The 21723-nt window shown below is 38.2% G+C and overlaps 1 long non-coding RNA gene across 3 annotated transcripts in view; it reads right to left on the minus strand.

Annotated features, from left to right (window-relative positions):
* The window catches only part of LOC119529521, a 173299-nt gene that overhangs the window by 54872 nt on the left and 96704 nt on the right, over positions 1 to 21723 (minus strand). For 2 of the 3 annotated variants that reach the window (XR_005215884.1, XR_005215883.1), the window contains exons 6-8: positions 11710 to 11874; positions 10026 to 10219; positions 9168 to 9236 (exon numbers count right to left, since the gene is read on the minus strand). This is a non-coding gene — a long non-coding RNA (uncharacterized LOC119529521). Of the gene's footprint in view, positions 1 to 9167; positions 9237 to 10025; positions 10220 to 11709; positions 11875 to 20675; positions 21535 to 21723 lie in introns of those variants that run through there. The other variant, XR_005215885.1, reaches the window with a different exon arrangement.

Genomic DNA, 21723 nt, shown 5'->3' on the forward strand with positions numbered 1-21723 from the left:
AACGGAAAGAGCTGTGTATATGAAAATCTCTATTGATTAGTCAATTTGAGGTATTCACTAACCTCTCTGTATTAGGTTTCTTTGTTTGTACTTTGTGGCATGTTTAGAAATATATCTCATGGGAAAATAGATTATACAGAGGAAGGACAAGTATGGAGACAATTTAGGAAGCTATTGCAGTTTTCCAGGTAACAGGTGTTGGTGGCTTGAGTTATGAGGGTGGCAGTGGGATGGAGAGAAGTGCATGTTCTACATAGTTTTTGAAAATAGAACCTAACAGAGAAGAAATAATCAAGGTGAATTACCAGAATTGTGTTGTCCTTTATTAAACTGAGAAAAACTGGAGAAGGAACAAATTGGGAGATCAAAATTTACTTTGGAAGATGTTACTTTAGAAACTTCCAAACAGAAATGTCAATTAGGAAGTAGAATATGATGGTTCCTGAGTTCAGAACAGAGGTCTGGGCTCAACATGAAGATGTGAAATGTATTATTCTATAGCTAGTGTTTAAAGCCAGAAGAACAGATGAAATCACTAGAAGAAAGTGGAGGGAGAGAGTAGAAGGTAACCTAGAACAATGCCTTGAGCGATGACAACACCTAGAGATGACGGGAAGGGCACTGAGAATGAGGGAATCAGAGAAGTAAAAGGAAAACCAGGAGAGCACGGTGTTATGAAAGTCAAGAGAGTAAGTGTTTCAAGTCAAATGCTGCTCATAAATCCTGCTCATGACCATAAATCAAATGCTGCTGCAAATAAATAAGATGGACACAGGGAAGAGTAAGAGGATTTGATGAGTTTGGCATGAGCAGTTTTACAAGAAGGCTGTTTTTATCATACCACTTTTTCTGCTTGCTAAAACCCTAGCATTGTGCCTTCATTTATAGGCTGAAATACTGTTCCTATAGGTGAATCCCTTGAAGACTTAGAAAAGCTTACCTCTTGTTGGTTATACTAAAGTCACACATACTTTCCCTAATGTCCCCTGGCTTATTCATTCAGTCAGTCTACAGTCTGATGATTGGGTAGGTAATCAGCCAAGAGCTGGACTGTTGACATATGTACTCTCCATTCCTTGACTCTCCACAGAGGAGTTTCTGCTTCAAGAGATTTCCCCACTTCATTAATAATCTTAAAATATTTTAAGGATATGCTTTATAGTCCCCCTTCCCACTTAGACACTTTACTCTTCATTGCCTCATTTAATTTAACATAAGAATGTATAACATAAGAAGAATGGAAATGATATAGTGATGCAATATAATGCAAATAGCTAACACTTCCATAGCACTTGTGTGCCAATTTTCCAAGTGTTTTGAATATATTAATTCATTTGGTCTTCACAACAACCCCATGAGGCAATTAGGTTCTATTGTTATTTCCAGGTTATGCTTGAGGACATTGAGGCAGAAAGAGATTAAATAATTTGCCCAAGTCTAGTTTCAGAGTCAACCTCTTAACCATTAGGCAATAGACACACACACACACACACACACTCCTCTCATGTGAATTTAAAGCAACCTTGTAAAAGACCCAATGAACCAAGAGACAGGGATTTTGAATCACTCCTAAGGAACAGTACTGGCTTCTGTAGTACCTCTGAAGACAAAGTGTGAAAATGTGTTAGATGATAAATACCTGGGCTCTAGTCAGCACCACGTCTTGGAACTCATCTCAACTCATATCCTAAACCCATGAAATTTCTAAAGATTAAGGTGACTGTAGCATTGTGAGATCTTAAGGTGGCAAGCCAAGGATACACATACATTGAATCATAATGGCAAGATTAATCTTGCTGTAAAGTCTAACTGAGTGGGAGCCCAAGCTGATTTTGCTTTAGAAGCAGTCTTTTGATTTCAATCAGATATTTTTTGTTACAGGAATGGCATGTGCATTCTGGTATATATCAGTCATTAGACTATCTTTCGGGAGTGCCCAACATGTTAACGTGTTTATAATCACTACAATTCTTAATGCCCCCAGAGACATCAAGCAATCAATATCAGAATTAATGTAAATAAAAATGGATAAATAGTATAGACCTTTTGCTAGCAACCGCAAAGATTTTGCCTATTCTTGGAGACCTTCTCAGATTTTGTAACCTGTGGCATTGGCTAGTTGTATGAGTATTAGGCTAACAAGGGAAGAGAGGCTCTTAGTTACATGAACTGCAGAGTACTTGGTGGTTAGCATCATGCTGGGGAAAGGCATTTTGGTTCCATGGGTGCTTTTCAACAGTGTAAAAAAGTAGCTAAGAAAATCTAGTTTTTTTCATTCTCTTAATCACTCATTCATTCATTCAATTATCATTTGTTAATTCCTAACTATGTTCCATAACTTGAATTACAATAATGAAAAACCTAATCCCTAGTCATGAAAATCTCATAGTCTGGGAGAGAGATAAATAATCAGACTGCATTAGCATGGTGTGCTAAGTAAATATAAACACAAGTTGCCATGAAAGTATGTGGGAAGCCACTTTCTTGTTTGAAATGGCTGACAACAGGAAAAAAAAAATTCTTTTCTCTTTTTACCCCTTATGAGTGTGGCTTTTCTTCTGAGGAATGCTTGTTTTAGAGAGAGACCATAAAGTGAGAGCACTTCAACTTCTCTTTAACCTTGCCAGAGCATCAGCCTGCCAAAGATTTAATTACTGTCTGAGGCCGCAGGAAAGAAGCCACAGATATATGAGAAGCACAGTCAAATAGGTGGGAATAAGGGGATTGAAACTGAGACGCTGTGAGGAAATTCAGGACAGCTGTGTATTCCTTCTCAACTGGGGTTTTATGTAAATAGCTAAACTCAACTGTTTCTTCCTTAAAACTAGGGTGTCTTAACAAGATGTGCTTTATGGGTTTAGGCAAACTCCCTGAAATTGAATGAAAAAAAATGCATGCATTTTTCTAGAGAAGAGTCTAGAGAGTATATAAAATTCTTGAAGGGACTTGCTATTTTGAAAAATGAAAAAAGTTAAGAACAACTGGGGGACAAATTCAGATTGGAGTGGGGGATCAAGCTTTCAGGGCACACTACAAAAAAGAATACAAAGTTACAAGTATAAAATTATTTATGAAAGTGATCATTATTTAGAATGAGAACATATTTCTACTAATACTTCTATCAGTACCTGACATACTTGTATAATTCTTTCTTCCAAACTTTGTTTGGCTGTATACTCTTTGGTCATTTCTTTGTGTGACAGCTACAGTTTCATCGTATTTAGTATCATTGAGTTTAATTCCCCTGGTTTCTAGATGTCTTCAATGAATAGGGGAGGTTCTCATAGTGTGGGATTTAAAGTGCTGCTTGTGACTAACTTTATTTGCTGATCTAAGAATGCCCATATCTGTGACACAGCTCAGAAAAAACAAGTTTTTTCAGTATCAAAAAGATTGATAAATTTATAATTACCCTAGGTATTCACTTTTTCTGTTACCCAGGTACTGTTCTAGATGGTTTTCACACGTAACTCATATTAAACCTCACCACAACTCTATGAAGTTGATGTCATTATGATGGTTTGTGATGAGTACACTGAGCCCCAGGAAGAGCAAATAACTCTGCCCAAGGCACACACCTGGAAAGTGGATGCGATGGGATTTAGACCCAGTCAGGTTGACTCTAGGGGCTGTGCACTTAACCCCTTGATTCTACTTTTTTTATAAAACTGAATTTAAAACAGGGATGAATATGCTGCCTGCTTCTCAGGCACCCAGTTCCCACATGGCCCTTGGTTTCACAGTGGAGTGGGAGTGAATAATGAGACAATAGAAACTTCAGTTACAAAGGGATGTAGTTTGAAATAAGCAGGTGCTCATGCCCCATTTTGCATTGGAAGTGTGAAGAAGGATATCACAAGGTGCCCTGTTCCAACACATGGTGGCTGCAGCAGAGAGGAAGTGGCAGGATGGTGTGTTCGTTTGGAGAGAGCACTGGGATAGCACCTTCTTGTTCACCAAGGCCTATGTGTGTCCTCTCAACATGAGAAGCTAGGACAGTAACTGTAGACTCCAGCCATGGATGCCTGTCCACTTACAAAGAGCAGGAGAGATTAGATATATCAGCACCAAAAGCAGCAGGAACAGAAGCCAACACCCAGGCCAGTAACAACCGGGACATCAGTCCAGTTCATAGAAAGAAGAAAAGAAGAGGAGCAACAAATCAAAAGAAATAGCTGCACATTTCAGAAGATATGATAAGCCCACATCTCTGTCTACCATCCACAAATTTTCTAATGATGCTTTTGGAAAGAGCTAAATATCTCTTGGCTTGGAAGATTTCAATTTTGTAAATATCCTACCTTCTGTTAATAACATCTGCAGATCTAACACTCTTGTAAATGCATTTTAAAGATCAGTGGAAAGAAACTGCTTTACAAATGATGTGTGCTAAATTGATATGTAACAAGGGTTAGTTTTAGAATTTGAAGAGTGAGTATAGAATAAATTACCACTTTAGACAGCTAAGAAGTAATGTCTTTCCATGAATAATCTTTTGTTCACACAATTATATAAATTGAGCAATTAGGGCATCATGTAGAAGAATGTGCAAGAGAATATAGTTAATAAAATTGGGAACTCCAAAGGAGTTTTCATTCGTATGAATCCCTGAAAGTCAAGTTCACTCTCTGCATGTAAAAGAGTACAAATTCTTTCACTAATCCTTTGATCTCTTTAAGGTTTCGTTGTTCGTTCTACTGATTGTACTGGAAACAAGTTTCACTCCAGATATAATAGTTAATGACAGGCAATAGAGAAGGAAGTGGGTGTGGTGCTGTAGGTAACTACAATGACAAGAGGTTGGTGTGTGTTGCTATTTTTAGCATTTGTTAAACTTTCCTCTCTTCAAATTGCTATTTTCACACAGCAAACTTAAATCTCTAAGGCAACAGGGTAAGCAACATGAGATTAGGACTGGAAGTAATTTCTAGAGCTAGTCAAATATGTAATGACTAAGAGAAACATCTTTTTTACCTTGAAGTGCCACCAGTTACCAATGAGAATAGGAAAACAAACATTAGGAAGGAAACTTGTAGTGCTCCATGTGGGAAGATGGCCAAATAGAAGATATACGTGAAATGATCCTACATATGAGGCAAAAGTGATGAACTATGAGTTTGGGACCAACAGATGTTTTTCTGGGTTGAAACAATTTCATTACAAAGAATTTGTCTGGAAAACATTTCCCCCTATCTAATGAAAAACACAGTTGATGGTGCGAATGGAAAGTGGTTAGATTTGAGACCAACAACTCATAATTTGGTCTCATGATTTGAAACCTTGGCTACTGGTTTACTGTGTGACTATGACAATTGCTATTGCATTTAACCCTGTGGATTATTTTTTGGAAGCATTCAGCCCAGACCCTTGAGGAAGTACTTGCAGGGTGCTGTGGTTTCAGTCCCACTCAGGTGGAAGGTGGAGGGTAGGGTTGGGAATGATAGGAGGAAATTGGGCAGGAAGAGGCTGGAAAGAGACACACTGCGCTGTCCTGTGGACCCTTACTTTGCCTACTCTTGCGTTACAGTGACTGATGTTTGGGTTTTGTTTCCCTACTGGACATTGAGTTCTTTGTGTATAGGAACCACAGTTTACAACAACGCACTGGACTTCTTCCAGGTCTTGCGTGTAGTATGTACATGATACATTTTTGTTAAATATGTCAATGTTCCTAGGAAAATACAGGTGACTTTATCCTAATATAGTTTGCCTACTGATTTGAATAAGCTTTGCCTACTGGTGGCAGGCAGATGATCGATGAGGAAGTGAAAAACACAGGCCCAAATAAAGAAAAGAGATTGCAGCAGCCTGGTTGCTTACGGGAGTAAGCCTGTTGGACAACCATCCTCTATACCTGAAATTTGGGTGATTTTATTGAAATAATCTTACATGTGGTGGTGTTAAGTCCTAACAATATAGCTGTTTAAATAACTGAAATTTATTGTTTATAGGTTTTAATTCAACATCCAATTACAATAGGCTTTAATGCTTGTGATAGAGACTCTTGTGATGTTGAGAATACTGTGAGTGAAACATGATAAACAGTGAAGAGGCTAGCACTGAGCCCTTTCTCTCCTAGCAAAGGAAAATATTCACCATATAATATATATGAGTTCAAATTCTAAAACTCTCTAATTGCTTTTCCTTTTACACCAGATAATGTCATCCTGATAGCTGCAATCCCTGGTTGTTGTTTATCTTCCTGATGTGCAATCATGTACTTCATGCAAGGTTTTTTTCTGGACTAATAAATGGATAACAAATGTACTTCTATCTATTTTTCATTACGTGAATTAAAGCTGTAGACATGCACTACTCACCTACTATGTGTAACCTTCAATGACAAAGGTGGTGGGACAATAGAACATTTAAGAACTGGCTTTACCTTTTAGGAAATAAGCTTGACATCTGACAAATAAAATGACTAGTACTTCAGGAAGGTCAACAATCCCTGGCAGACAAGGATTAGGAACACTGAATGGTGTAAAAGGTCAAGGAAGGGTGAGATCATCAGACCGGGATATTCAAGGAAGACTTCCTGGAAGGGGTGGGGTTTGAGCTGGCCTTGATAAATGAACACACATTTGGGAAGTAAAGAGACTAGCAAGGAAGTTTTCCACGCCAAGGGACTAGAGTGGATTTCAGTAATGGTTCTTTAGAGAAATCCATTTTGAACTGAATCTAGAAACAACTTCCCCTCCCCCTCCAAACAAAACAAAACAAAACAAAACAAGACAAAACAAAACAAAACAAAACAAAACACAGAATTAGGAATTTATTGGCTCATGCACTAAAAAGTGTAGGGGTAGCTCCAGGTTCCTGTGTGACTGTGGGCAAATGCCCAAACACACTGTGCTTCTCTCTGTTGCCTTCTTTCTTTAGTAGGGTCTCCTCTACAGTGGAGCCTGAAGTTCCAGATTAATATCATGCCAACTCAGCAACAGCCAGAAGAGGGCAAACACGTATGTCCTGGGGTTGTGTCTCATTAACCCATCCTCCTTCCCCCATCCCTGATCATTATCTTATCCTACTACCACTAAAAAAATTATAATAATAAAATAAAAAAATTTAAAAATGGAGCAAAGCAAGGGATGTTCTCTGTTGTTCAGGACAGAGTATTAAGAAATCTTTTCTTGGGAATTCCCCATCTTGCAAATAGAGTAGAAATTAAGTGGCTGATTCATACATTCATTAAGAATAGGGAGAATGTTCTGAGATGTCAATCCCTCTTAACCTCAGCAGATCCTCCCAACTGCCTATTCTTACAAAATGCCTCTGACTTTTCAGGGGTGTTCACCAGCATTTGTTTTTACCAAATGCTAAAACGCCCATGTCATGGTTCTTTGTTTATGCACTATGGATGTTGGCATACTTCGTTTTTAAGCACAATCAATAGCATTTAAGTAGCACTGAATACTCAATTCAGGTGACATATCATTTTAGGCTTTTTGTTGTTCTTTTGCTTTCAAAGTCTGCTTTTTTAGAGTTTCATATTTCAAGCAAATTAGCCTATTAAAATATCACTAAGCTGAAACCAAGGTTGAGAATGTGTTTTCACAATGAATAATTGTGACTATTTCTCAAAAACCTTCCAAACACCAATTAAATGAGGTGAGTAGATCCGGCAGGCTTTAGTGCAGGCTGACCTTAATTATTCAGGGAATGCTTTCCCTGAAGTGGATTTTTCATCACTTTTGGGCTCTAATGAGCTTGATCACCTATTTCTGACTCAGGCCTTTATTCATATTTACATTTATACTCCAGAAATCCAGGCTTTTGACCTCAGAATCACTTTAATTGCCTTAATCTTCAATGCTCATTCTCCAATAAGTCTTAATCTTTTTTGGATAGCAGCAGAACCTATGACCTCTCTCCCCAGAAATATTGCTCACAATTATGGGAGATTCTTAAACCTATAGCTTTCATCCAGGTACCCTGGTTTAGGACACCTGTTTTCAATCTTGAGAGTTGAATAACAAGTATTTTATTTTTCACTTCAGGTACCAATTGAATAATATGCCTGTGATCATTTCATTTGTCTTCTCCTTTGGCAGACCTGGCCCCTGTCATCCTCAGGACAATAGAAGAGACCTCAGAGAACAGAGGACAATGAATCATTTCTCTCTCCCTGCCAGTTGTATCATTGAGTAAGGGATACTTTGGTTTTCACTCACTATGAATTAGCAATGCTGTCTGGCAAAACAACCAGCCAAATATCCAGTGACACCTGAAGAATGCTGGATTGTATATTTAAAAAATCTTAGGGACACACGTTAAGAGGATTGTTTTCCCTGTCATTCATCCGTTTTTTCTTGGGTGCTTTCTATGTCCCAGGTACTTTATGCACATTAGTTAGTTTCATTAGTGGTTTGGACAGTGTCCTGCAAACAGTAGATACTCACTACATATTTGTTGAATGTGAATAATGCTAACACATATTATATGCCAGGAGCTTTGATTCTCAAAGCAACTCTGTGAAGTAGGTGCCATTAGCTGCATTGTACAAGTAAGGAAATTGAGGCCCACAGAGGTTCAATAACTTTCTGAAGGTCACCTAGCTGGCAAGTGGTGGAGCCAGCATAACCCAAGATCTGGTGCTTTTATCCACTACATTATATTACTTTATACCATTATGGTAGGTATGATTGTTTAGTCCTATTTAAGAGGCAAAGAAGTCAAGGTGACTAGTGAACATCTTGCTCAAATGCACATAGAGCCTGGATGGGCCTAGGTTTGGCTGATTCCTAAACCTGAACATTTATTGTGACATCACTATGCCTCCTATGTTATAGCATGAACCTCATCCTTTCACTACCTCTTCTCCTAACTCTGGTACCTCTCCATTCCTATAGCCATTCATCTGTCATCACCGCTTTATCACCATGGAATGAATGCAGTGACAACCACAAATAAAAGGCTCACATTTTCAAGCCAAAGGCAGCTGCACAAAAATCATTCAAAATTTCAGACCTCATTCACCATAATCTATCATCACTCAGTTATATATTTTAAACTTCACTGAATTGTAGTTCTCTGAATATTTCACAAGTAGGGTTTTGTAGAAATTGAGACTGGAGAGGAAAGCAAGTTTCTTAAATTTCTTCAGCTTTTTACGTTATTTATTATCATTTTGTATTTATAATTATTTCTGGAGGTCACAAGCTTACCCATGTAGTCATCCATTTTCCTCCATCTAGTGGGGTGGGTGCCACGAGCTGCTGCTTCTTAGGAAAGACCTGTGCAAAGGTAGCATCTATTTAATGCTATGTAATCAGACCCCCTCAACTTCTTATTGTTTCCTACATTTGCTAATTGGGAAAGTTGCCATCATTTTCTAGTGCAAGATCTGTCAAAAATCAACCATAAAAAGTTGTGGCTTCTGGCTGGTTTTAGGTTTCTTGTGTACTGCATGAAACCTGAAACTCAAAATGGATTTCTAATAATGATAGCAAACCAAACTTCTCCTGGTCTACAGATTTATATGGGATTTTATTAGAAGGAATTATTAAAAAACACTGATCACCAGCCCTACCACTTGGGAGTTAAAAATCTAATCTTATGCCCCATATAGACAGAGATATATGCAAGGGAACATAAACAAACACAATCAAGTAATACACTGGCCAGATGCTTATTCACCAAGAAGAACAAACATTTGTTTGGTGAGACAATCTTCCCAGTTCCTGAGAACATGGAAACATCATTATTCCTGTTAGCTTTGTAACCCCAGGCAGTATATTTCATGTCCCCTGGCTTCATTTATTAAAAGAAACTATTCCATAAAAGTATGTGCCTTTGTAGGTGCTGGTCAACATCTGGGAAATATTTGAAGGCTAAATCCAAGTCCAAAAGAGAAACTCCCTTCTCTCCAATTACAGCCTTTTCCAAGGTTGGGCAGAAATCTCAAATATAGAGTAACAAGAAATCTGGGGATCTTATTTAACTGTGGATCTAAAGCTTTCTTCAGCATTTAATTCAGTTATAAAGAATTAATACTGAACCTGAGGTATTTCCCTCTTGCTCACCTGTTTAATTTCATCATGTCTCATCTTCCAAATGTGGGCACAAGAAACTACTTTTCCAACAACACCAGATAATGAAGCCCCAAAAAAAGGCTATTTTATTTTACGTTAGCCAGGGATTTCTAAAGGTGCATCCTCTTTCTATGTTATTCAGACTCCAGATATTGGCTTTTGGGTTTGAGACTAAAAGTCGTTTCCTGTTGGAAACATATTAAACAAATTAAAAAGAAAGGAAAGGAAGAGAATATTCCATTATTAGTGATGACCATTTGTTATAGTCTGTACACAAATATGCTTTTGAAGCTTTTGAATTATTTTTCATAAGATGAAGGTGGACTTGTGCTGCACTCCCCCGCCACCAAGACCTTTTCACTTATCTTTTCTTGTGGCCAATATCAGACACGTGTGAGCTGACATTGTGTATAGTTGTGGGCTATAAAGTAAAACCAGTAAAGCTATGACTTGCACTCACTTTGGGGCTCTGGTCACCTAACAAAGTCAAGGTTTTCCAGAATTTAAGCCCAGGGCCTCTTGAAACCATTCGCTGAGACTCCCTTGTGCAAGGTGCTTTCCTAGACACTGCACATTTAACCCTCTGAGCAGTGTTGTGTAACTAACACCTTACCTCATTTACTCAAACCCACACATTGAAAAAGAAAAGCGCCGGGCTTGGACCACCTCTGTCTCTCTCCATGCTCCTTCTGCTGTTTTTCCTACTTAACACTAAAGGGGCAGAGAGATGAGTAAAATTTGCCCCTGCAAACTGGGCCAGCTTCTCATGACAGGCCTCCAGCTCAGAAGGGCCATGCACTTGGTTTAATGCTTTCCTGTCACCACCTGGAAATTCTTAATTTTTTAATAAAGGGCCCTGCATTTTCATTTTACAGCAGCCCCCACAAAGTTACAGTCAGTCCTGCCTGGAAGGATAGCACATAGCAGAAGCAGCAGTCCTGTTAAAGCCCATCTTGGGGACTTTGGAATGACAAGGTCTGCCGTGCGGATTTTTTCCAAGAGGCTCAATCATAAAATTGATTTCGAGGTATGCTAGGTACTTTGGGAAAATGCTCAGATTTTTGCTGTTTTTCTTAAGGGGAGACAGAGTGAGAAGCAGTTTGTCCATTTTTCCCCCCATACTTAGCTGTTCCCCTAATAATCTGCTTTCCATTTTTAAGTGTGTGGCAATATCTCACATCAAAGAAAAGCCCTAATAGAAGAAGTGAGCTTGTAAACTCAAGGTTGCTGCTTTTTTGTTGTTGTGCAGCAGACACCCACCCCTTTTCAAGCTCGGAAGGGATCAGTAGCTCTTCTCAAGTCTAGAACAGTAAATAATTGAAAAGGCTAGGTCCACTGGAAATTCAGACAGACCCATATATTCCCATTTTAACACCCTCACAAGTCCTACAGATACACAGAGAAAAGGGAGACTTCTCTTACTGATTTGAAAATGAACAAGACTCTCAATGTCAATAGATAACGATCTGGAATGCCTAATAACCTGATAATTATTCAGTGTTAACAATTACAATCACACAGAGAGGGAAATGCTTCTCTTACAAAGCAGTGACTAGATAAGAAACTGAGATTTTGTGCCCAATTGTATCCTGGAAGGTTTGGCCATACTTGTAGGTGGAAGCTTGTTATTACATTTTGGCGACGTAGAAAGGTCCTGCTTACTCCAAATTCTTACCTATAACTTAATATGATGCTTGCAATTCCTTTATTAGAGCTTCATTCTTTTGGGTTAATGATTGTCTTCTTAAACATCCTAGCTTTATACTTACACCCTCTAATAGATCCTTTTTCTGCATGGTTGGGGGTACCCACACGGTTTGGAAAATGGGTGAAGGGCATACTGAAAGAGAAAAGTAGGCTGTAAAAAAGAAATTTTTTTTCCCATTTGGGCCTCATAATTCTGCCTGAAACTAATGCCAATATCTGGCATGAGGACCATCACAGAAGTAGCAGCTTTAGTATCAACAACATTAATAATAATATAAAATACATATATTTTGTGTTATTTTTGAGTGACAGCATTTTTGTGTCATCTCATTTAATCTTCAAAATAACCCTCTAGAAGTAGTTATTTGCACCGGTTCAAATGCTTTCAGCTTTACAAGCTACATGTACTCAATTCAAAACTAATTAAATAATAAAAGAGACCTGTTATTTCAAATAACAAGAAATGCAGAGTTGGAAAGTTGTAGAGTCAATTAATTCAGCAGCTTGGTGATGACATCAAGCATCCAGGTTCCTTTAAAGCTTCCATTCTGCCCTCCTGGTAGTGCTGGTTTTTCACACATGCGTGCCACCTGATGGTTACAAGACAGCAGTAGCTGCTCCAAGTGTGATATTCTCACGCAACATCAAAAGACCAGAAGAGAGAACATGACCCATTTTAAGAATGAGGGAAAGTTCCCAGGAGCTGCTCTGCAGATTTAGCTCATGTGTTATTGGCTGTGATTTCATGACATGCCCATTCTTCTACACCAGTCACTCTCACAGTGATTAGACTCTCCATGACAGGTTTTAAACTAATCAAGATATGCTTGGTGAGGCTGGTAAATGGTCTAGCCTCTTCTATAGATAAAGATGCCCTGGACAAATTAGGAGCTGTGTTTCCAAGGAAGAAGGTGGGGAATAGAGTTTTGCATAGACAATCAGCTCTGTCTGCTGCAGATGTAGTTGTTCCACATAACAAGTGAGAACGTGGAAGCTCAGCAAGTCATGTACTTGGCTCCAGGACACACAGCTGGCAGGTGATGAAAACAGGAGAGAGCCTGGTCTGTCCAACTCTAAAGGTCATACTTTCATACTCGTCAGTACACATTCATATACATTCCATTCCTACATACACCTTCATCTGTGTACACATGCATAACACTCCAAATCTTTGAAAAATAATTTTTAAAAATTTAAACAGCATTATATCACTATCATAAGCTTTACAAGGAAATTCAGAATGCTCTCTTTACATCTGACCTGTTCTAGCAGATAGATGGCATTTTGTTTAGCAGGTACACTCTTCCCAGTCATACAGCAAACTTTACACCCTGGGTAAAACTTGCCAGGAAACTTTGGCCTGATGGAATTAGTATACCTCATGAAAAGGAGTTTCCAAATCTCTTAGAAGAAGGTCAGCCAGTGAGGATTCAGAGGAATCAAGAAGAGTTATTCCTGTTTAAATGCTAACAGTGCTAATGATACAGTGAACTATGCGACAACCTGCTAAGTGGTGGATCTCTAGTCATGATACTTCCTGAAAACAATCTTTTCTCTTACTATTTCATGAAAACTGGCAATTCCTGAACTACTCAGTTCATGACAAAGATAACTTCTAGACTTTCTGCTGCTAGTCTTTTTTTTAAGGATATATGGGATTTCAAAGTTGAATAAAAGAAAATATTTCTTGCAGAGAGCAGAAATAATTGGTTGCAAAAACTAAGAAATACATGTATATTCCATACTTATTTTTCTTTAACTATTTAATTATTTTTAACAATGGAGGAAATGGTGGTGACTTTACCAAAATCTTTTATTTAAATAGAAATATTTACATGCAGGTAGGTATAGTATATAAATACATAAAAATTCTTAGATGATTGACTCTACCCTATTGGAAAAAGTAAATGTTCTTTTGACTGTATGTGGAAAGTTATACTGGAAATGAAGAGCTAAAAATTAAGCCTGAATCCAACTCTTGGCAGTATTCTATGAAAAGATACTGAAATTGATAAAGAGGCTAAAAACTCTCATTCTAATGAATTTAAAAAATAAATGTGCCTAAAAAATTAGTGAGAGGGAAATTTGGTTTTAGTTTTATATTTCTTCACCTCTGTTGTCCTTTCCAACCCACCTCCATTCCCTTTCTTTATGTTTAGTAGTAACTATGGAGGTAAAAAGTAAGCAGGCATGATTCTTCTGTTCTTCAAATGTAGACATAGTTAAGCCAGGCAAGAATGGCTAAAAAGAAGATGACAAAAATAGAGATGACTTTTAATACTAAGCCTATACTTATAAAAAGGCTATCGAGGCAACTAAGATGGCGGCTAGCTGAGACAGGGCGAAAAAAACGCCTCCGTGAAAAACACTAGCTAAAAACCAGAAAGTGACCTAGAATACCGGTTACAGCGATGCACCAACTGGATGAGGGCTCCTAGCTCCAGAGGGGCCGTATACTTGGTGAAACTGGGAGTCGGCATTCTGAAACGAGTGAGTAAGCTGGCTGGAAGACCCGCAGCCATGCGGCGGGCTGGGGAAGCCAGCGTTCAGCGTATGGAGACCAGCTGACTGTTTAAAAAAAAAAAAACAGGAGCGGCTCCAGTAGCAATTGTGGGAACCATGCAGTAAAACACAGCAAGAGGGGGCTGGGCTGGCCTCTTGCTCTCTGGCCGGGAAGACAGTCCGCAGCAGATACCCTTGGGTTCAGGGGAACAGAGGGGAGAGCCGGAAGCAGAAAGAAACCTGGCGGCTAGCAGCTGGCCCCCGGAGGGCTGGATAAACTCCTGCCCGGGCCTTGCCCACAGCCCAAAGCCCCGCCAGTTGTCCCGGAGCTGGGAAGGAGGAACACTGCAAGGAGGAGGAGGCTGAGACGCCCCGCTCAGCCATTTTTGCTTCAGGCTGGCAGTGCGCCGCCACACGGCCCGGCAGCCCGGGGCTTCCCTTGTGGGACGGTGTGCACTGACGACGTAGCACAGCCTTCCCTTGGCTGAGCTACTGGAGGAGCGTGGCTGGGAGGGGGGATCCGCTCAGAGAACCCAGGGACGCTACGCCAAGTCCGGTGGTGTATGGATCAGTGAGAGAGAGAGACTGGGGCTGAACTGAAATGAAGGCTTAGACTTTTGCAGCAGCCTTGAATCTCTGAGATCCTGGGGGATTTGAACATTAGAACTGCCCTTCCTCCCTGGCTACCTGTACACACGCCCCACATTCAGAGTGGACAGCTCCAGCAACACACCAAAAACTGAGTTCTCCAACTGAACCCACAAGAATCATTTCCCACACAAAGCGGAAAAAAGGTTGGGAACTGACTCGAGGGATATAGGTGACTCACAGACGCCATCTGCTGGTTAGTTAGAGAAAGTGTACATCACCAAACTGTTACTGAAAAATTAGATCAATATCCCTTTTTCTTTACAACTTGAAAGAGCCCTATCAAGCAAAACAAATGCCAAGAGGCCAAAAACAACGGAAAATCTTAATGCATATGATAAAACCAGAAGATATGGAGAATCCATCTCCAAACACACAAACCAAAATTTCAGAAGATACAGTATACCTTGCAAAATTAATCAAAGATCTACAATCGAGGAACAAAAACATGGCAAAGGATTTAAAGGTCATCAAGAAGACCATGGTCCAGGATATAAGCTGCATAAAGAAGACCCTAGAAGAGCATAAAGAAGACATAGCAAGAGTAAATAAAAAAATAGAAGATCTTATGGAAATAAAAGAAACTGTTGGCCAAATTAAAAAGACTCTGGATATTCACAATACAAGACTAGAGGAAGCCGAACAACATCTCGGTGTCCTAGAAGCCCACAGAACAGAAAATGAAAGAACAAAAGAAAGAATGGAGAAAAAAATAAAAAAAATCGAAATGGATCTCAGGGATACAATAGATAAAATAAAACGTACAAACTTAAGACTCATTGGTGTCCCAGAAGGGGAAGAGAAGGGTAAAGGTCTAGAAAGAGTATTCAAAGAAATTGTTGGGGAAAACTTCCCCAACCTTCTACACAATATAAATACACAAAGCATAAATGCCCAGCAAACTCCAAATAGAATAAATCCAAATAAACCCACTCTGAGAAATATTCTGATCAGACTCTCAAGTACTGAAGAGAAGGAGCAAGTTCTGAAAGCAGCAAGAGAAAAGCAATTCACCACATACAAAGGAAACAACATAAGACTAAGTAGTGACTACTCAGCGGCCACCATGGAGATGAGAAGGCAGTGGCATGACATATTTAAAACTCTGAGAGAGAAAAATTTCCAGCCAAGAATACTTTATCCAGCAAAACTCTCCTTCAAATTTGAGGGAGAGCTTAAATTTTTCACAAACAAATGCTGAGAGACTTTGCTGATGAAAGACCTGCCCTACTTCAGATTCTGAGGGGAGCCCTGCTGGAGGAGAGACAGGGAAAGGAGAAAGAGATATAGAGAATTTTAGCAGACATATACAGTACCTCACATCCCAAATCACCAGAACACTCACTTTTCTCTAGTGATCACAGATCTTTCTCGAGAAGGGACCATAAGCTGGGACATAAAACAAGCCTCAAGAAATTTAAAAAAAAACATTGAATATACTCAAAGCACATTCTCCAACCACAATGGAATACAAATAGAAGTCAATAATTTTTGAACTGTAATTCCACTAGTTACTTCCTACATGATATAAAATACACAAACTCTAAGGACAAATCAGGGGTTTTGAACTCAATGTAAAATATGTAATTTCAGACAACTATATAAAGGTGGGGGACTGAAGGAGTATAGGAATATAGTTTATGTGTCCTATTGAAGTGAAGGTGGTATGAAAGAAAAACCAAGATTGATATGGATTTAAGAGGTTAATTTAAAGCCCCACAGTAAACACAAAGAAATAATCAGAGAATATAACCATAGAGATGAAAAGTAGAGTTTGGGTTAAGAGAAATGGGGGAAGGGGCAATGGGGAGTTAAGAAATGAGTGTAGGGTTGCTGTTTGAGGTGAAGGGAAATTTCTAGTAATGGATGGTGGGAAAGAGCATTGCAACATTCTAAACGTGATTAATCCCACTAATGAAAGGCTAGGGAGGGAGTGGAATGGGAATATTTAGGCTGTATATATGTTTCCACAACTGGAAAAAAAAAGAAAGTCAGTCTAATTAGACGACAATTGAATATTAAGGATGAACTTGGATGGGACAGGAGAATAGAGGACAGGTGGCTCAAAGGGACACAGTTGAGACATAAGGAAAAGGAAATATAGAATGTAAGCTTTATATCATTGTTGAATCTCTTGTACTTCTTAGCTGCGCTTAATGGGATTGCATAAAAGAATGTTCTTGTTCATGGGAAGTGTATACATGAATTATAGTGTATGTTCAAGGATGTGTGCAGCTAGCTCTCATATGTTCAGAAGACAGAGCAATAGATGATGGATGACAGATAGGGAGGGAGGGAGGGAGGGAAAGAAATAGTGATGTGACAGCATGTTAAGGTTGATGGATTGAGCTATCAGGGGAGGGGGGTCAGGGTATGATGGAATTCTGTGTATGGGGTTAGTATTGTTTTTGTAACTGTTCCTATAACTTTGAATCTATTTCAAAATAAAACTAAAAAAAAAAAAGGCTATCAGTGGATCAACTCATTTGATTTTTTTTTTCTAACAAAATGGTGGGATGTTTTTTTGTTATATAAAAACAGTCTAAATCCCATGTGTATTTAGTAGGAAAAACATGTTTTCCAATTAAGTTAATTACTGTCATCAGTATCATTTTAAATATAAAGAAGAAAAAAATACTTGCATTATTATAAAATGTATATCACATTTTTTCACAATTATAAAAGAAATATTAATAATTACTATAAACAATTGTCAGTTTATGATTTTGTGAAATATTTTATATTCAGATCGTAAAGAAGAAAAATGATAAGGAAATTTAACTGGTTATGATTTTATTGGTTGTAGGGAATCCTAAGAATACTGTTTTATACTCTCACAGAAACTAAAGGTGACAGCTCGGAAACATGAAAAGTCATGAAAAACCACAACCTGGTTGTGCTAGTTTGGATGTATTATGTCCCCCAAAATGCCATTATATTTGATGCAGTCTTGTGTGGGCAGAAGTATTAGTGGTGATTAGATTGTAATTCTTTGAGTGTTTCCATGGAGATGCAACCCACCCAACTGTAGGTGGTAACTCTGATTGGATAATTTCCATGGAGGTGTGGCCCCACCCATTCAGTGTGGGCCTTGATTAGTTCACTGGAGCCCTATAAAAGCTCAGACAGAAGGAGCAAGCTTGCTGCACTTTGAAGAATGCACAGGAGCTGAGAGAGGAACTGAAACCCAAACTAGGATCAAGCAGATGCCAGCCATGTGCCTTCCCAGCTAACAAAGGTTTTCTGGATGCCAACAGCCATCCTTCAGTGAAGGTGTTGTCACCTTACCTTGGATACTTTATGGCCTTAAGACTGTAACTTTGTAACCAAACAAACCCCCTTCATAAAAGCCAATCCATCTCTGATATTTTGCATTCCAGAAGCATTAGCAAACCAGAACACTGGTTTTGATCCCTGAAACTTCTCAAAGAAAGAGGAAATTAGATCAGATAACCACTTCTTCCTAGGAAACTTGGCACTAAAATGGCAATGAAGAAACTTTAAATAGATAGTGATGAAAAATGAACTTCAAATTTGGCCTTTATAATAAGGGTGGAAATCAAAGAAACTAAAGTTCCTATTTCTCATTTCTTAATTTTATTGGTCTATTTTACTCAGGAGGTTATAAGATATTGCTTAATAAATGAATGATTCAGTTACATGAATGGAATGTATAAATGTCACTAGAAGCAGTAATTAAGATTTTTAAAAGGATTATTAAAGGAACACTTTAGCATGCTGTGGTGATGAAAGAGATGCTTCTGGAATTTAATTAAATCCTTGCACTGAAATTTAAATAAGATTATAATATGACTTCAGTCCAAAGAATGTTATTGGAATGGGGTTGGGTCAGTGAGGTCCAGAGACATAAAAAGATGTTGTTGCTAATGGCAAGCTCATGTTTCAGTCTCTAGCTGGTTTCCATGTACTTATCCAATTTCCTGTTCCGTGGAGTGTGTGCCTTGCTATACAACCCATGGAATGTGATCCAGGGAGAGTCTGCATACCTACTACTCCTAAACGAATGAGTCAGATAAAGCATCCAGGTAATTTACAGAGAACTGAAATATGGAAACTACCATTGTTGAATTATTACCTCCTTAGATGTATCACACTGGCAATACAGAAAACCAAGCAAATAAAAGTGTGTATCATATAAAATTTGGAAGACTTTCTATTGTACTTTTTATCTATGGTCCTAATTACTAATTAATTAATTAATTAATTACGGTTAGGACATACTTAAATATATCCAACTATTTAGTTATTACTTCTATATAGATAGAAACCTAAAAATAATTTAAAAGTTACTTTTCCACAATTGTAATTTTCCTGGTACAGTTAAATGCATACAAATAGGCATGTTGTCCGAGCCACTCATTCAAGCATGGATGGTCCCAACTCTGCTGTACTTTGCCCAGGTCTCTATTGTTACACAAATAACCAAGGATACTTCAAATAACTGCTGCAGGTACATACATACTGGTATATCTTTGCAAACCAAAAGCATAGGAAAGGGGTCAACAGTAATGACATAATGCAAGGGTTCAGGACTTACGCTGCAATCACACAATAGTGGATTTGCTACCTCCTCAAAGTAAGCCTCAGGCAAAGTCATCTGGATGGAGGGAAACTAAATTAATGATTGGTTGAAATGAGAGAAAGTTTGGGTTTCTTCACACATGACTGGCTTGGAATGGCACAGTGTGAGACCTACTTTGATTTGAATACAACAAAGACGATTAGTCATTCATCCATTCAACAATGTTTATTGGATGCCTGTTATGTGCTAGGTACTATGGTAGGTACTAGGGGTTGAGTAGTGAATGAGATACACTCTTATTCTTTTGCTATTTAGAGTCTAGCAAAAAATAAGACATTAACAATTGTGCAATTAAATAAATAAATAATACAATTAAATAATAATTGTAATTGGTGTTGTAAAAGAAAAGAAAAAGAAGTGTTATAGGTGTAGAAAGGGTATAAGCTCCAATTTGCTTAAGACAATTACAGTTCATGCCTGTTTTCCTGGCATTATTAATAGTTCTGCCTCGTTTGGCTCTCCTAATTGCTCCATTTTGGATGATAGAATATGTGATTACTGGTCACTTCACTAATAGGGCACATTACTTAGTCTGAAAGATGTTTCTCAGCAAGTACATTTTTATCTGAGACATAAGGATGAAAGGAGGTACCTGGAGAAGGGATGGGGTATAGTGGAATGAAGGTAGGAGAAGAAGGGCTGGTGAAGCCCAGCCCATTTCAAGAATTTAAGGGCAGCCAGTCAATAGGAAATGGTCTAGTAGGATAGGGAGGGAGAGAGAGCATGCCAAGCCTTAGGACCTTATCAGTAATTTTATAGTTTTAGGACCTAGAGCAATAGAAAACAAGTGAATCATAATAATAGTAATTACTATCTCTAAAATATAGTGTCTAGGATGTTCCAATAACTATGTTTTGCATTTTAGAGATATTAAGTCGCTTAGTTGCCCACAGCCATTTGAAATAGGTAGTATTATAGACCTGTTTTTCAGATTTGGAAACTAAGGTACAAAAAGTTAAGGTAAGGTGCTTAAAGTCATATAGTAAGAAAGTGCTGGAACCAGATTTCCAACCAGACTGACAGGCATCCAAGCCCCTGTTCTGTGAATCAGGAAAGGGACAGTATAGGATTTGACAGTTATTTTTGTAACAGCTTAACTGAGCCCAAAGAACCCCAAAGTTCTGAAATACATTCTAAAATTATTACATGACAGTGAAATGTTGAATTTGCTTTTGTTTTCTCCTTACTGGGTTAAAACTCCTACTCTCAGAACAGTGAAGAATGATCCTATTTGTGTTAACAAATTTAAAAACAATGAGGGTATACACATATACATATATAAGGAAAGAAAAGATCTGAATGGAAACATAAGAAATTACTAAATGGTAATATCTGAAGATTTGCTGGAATAAGGGGTTTAGAGGAAGAGAAATTTATTTTTCATTCTGAACTGCTAAATGTTTTCCAGAAGTACATATATTTTAATAGTAAAAATAAAAAAGTAACTGGCAAGACCCCCAACATACCTGTTTGTTAAGAAACATACAATGTTTTGGGAACCAAAGAGAGCTACTTGTAAGAAAGGAATCACTGATACCAACCTTTACCTGTGAGAACAGATAGTCGTGGGAAAAAAAGTCAAACAAACCACACAGTATGTTTGTTTGAATAAGAAATTGGGGATGTACATATAAGCAAGGTACTGTACGTTCTGACAATAAGTATAATCATGTTCATTCCTGGTAATGAGAGGAACTCCTTGAAGGGAATCTAATACTATCATAGTCAACAGATAATGCAACTCTGCATCAAGGCAATTTCCAGATTATATAAACTGATGTCAAACAGAGTTCAAGCAAAATTCCAGGATAATTGGACTGGGTTTTAGTACAGTGCTATACATACCATGATTTATAAACAGAGTCCAATTGATCAGCTAGCTAGCTATAGAAAGATAAGTAGATAGAGTTAGATGGTTAGATGATAGAGTCAAATTCTCAATGGTCCTCCAAGGACCTTTTATTTGTTATATGGTATTCAGCGGGTGCACTGGTGCTTTTATGGAACCATGGTAGTGACTTTTAGATCACAATATCTTTCCTGGAAAAGAAAGAAAATTGTCTATTTTCTAAATGAAGTTTCCAGACTCTAACCCCACCCCACCCCCACTTGCTTAATTGAGCAATCACATTGATATTACCCTTTGCTTTACACATAATCTTGGATAGATATTTGTGTTCATTGATGTTTGGGGTTTTCTGCAACATTCACATAAATGTTCTTTCTTAG

Source organism: Choloepus didactylus, chromosome 3 (assembly GCF_015220235.1).
Source record: "Choloepus didactylus isolate mChoDid1 chromosome 3, mChoDid1.pri, whole genome shotgun sequence".
NCBI lineage: Eukaryota > Metazoa > Chordata > Mammalia > Pilosa > Megalonychidae > Choloepus > Choloepus didactylus.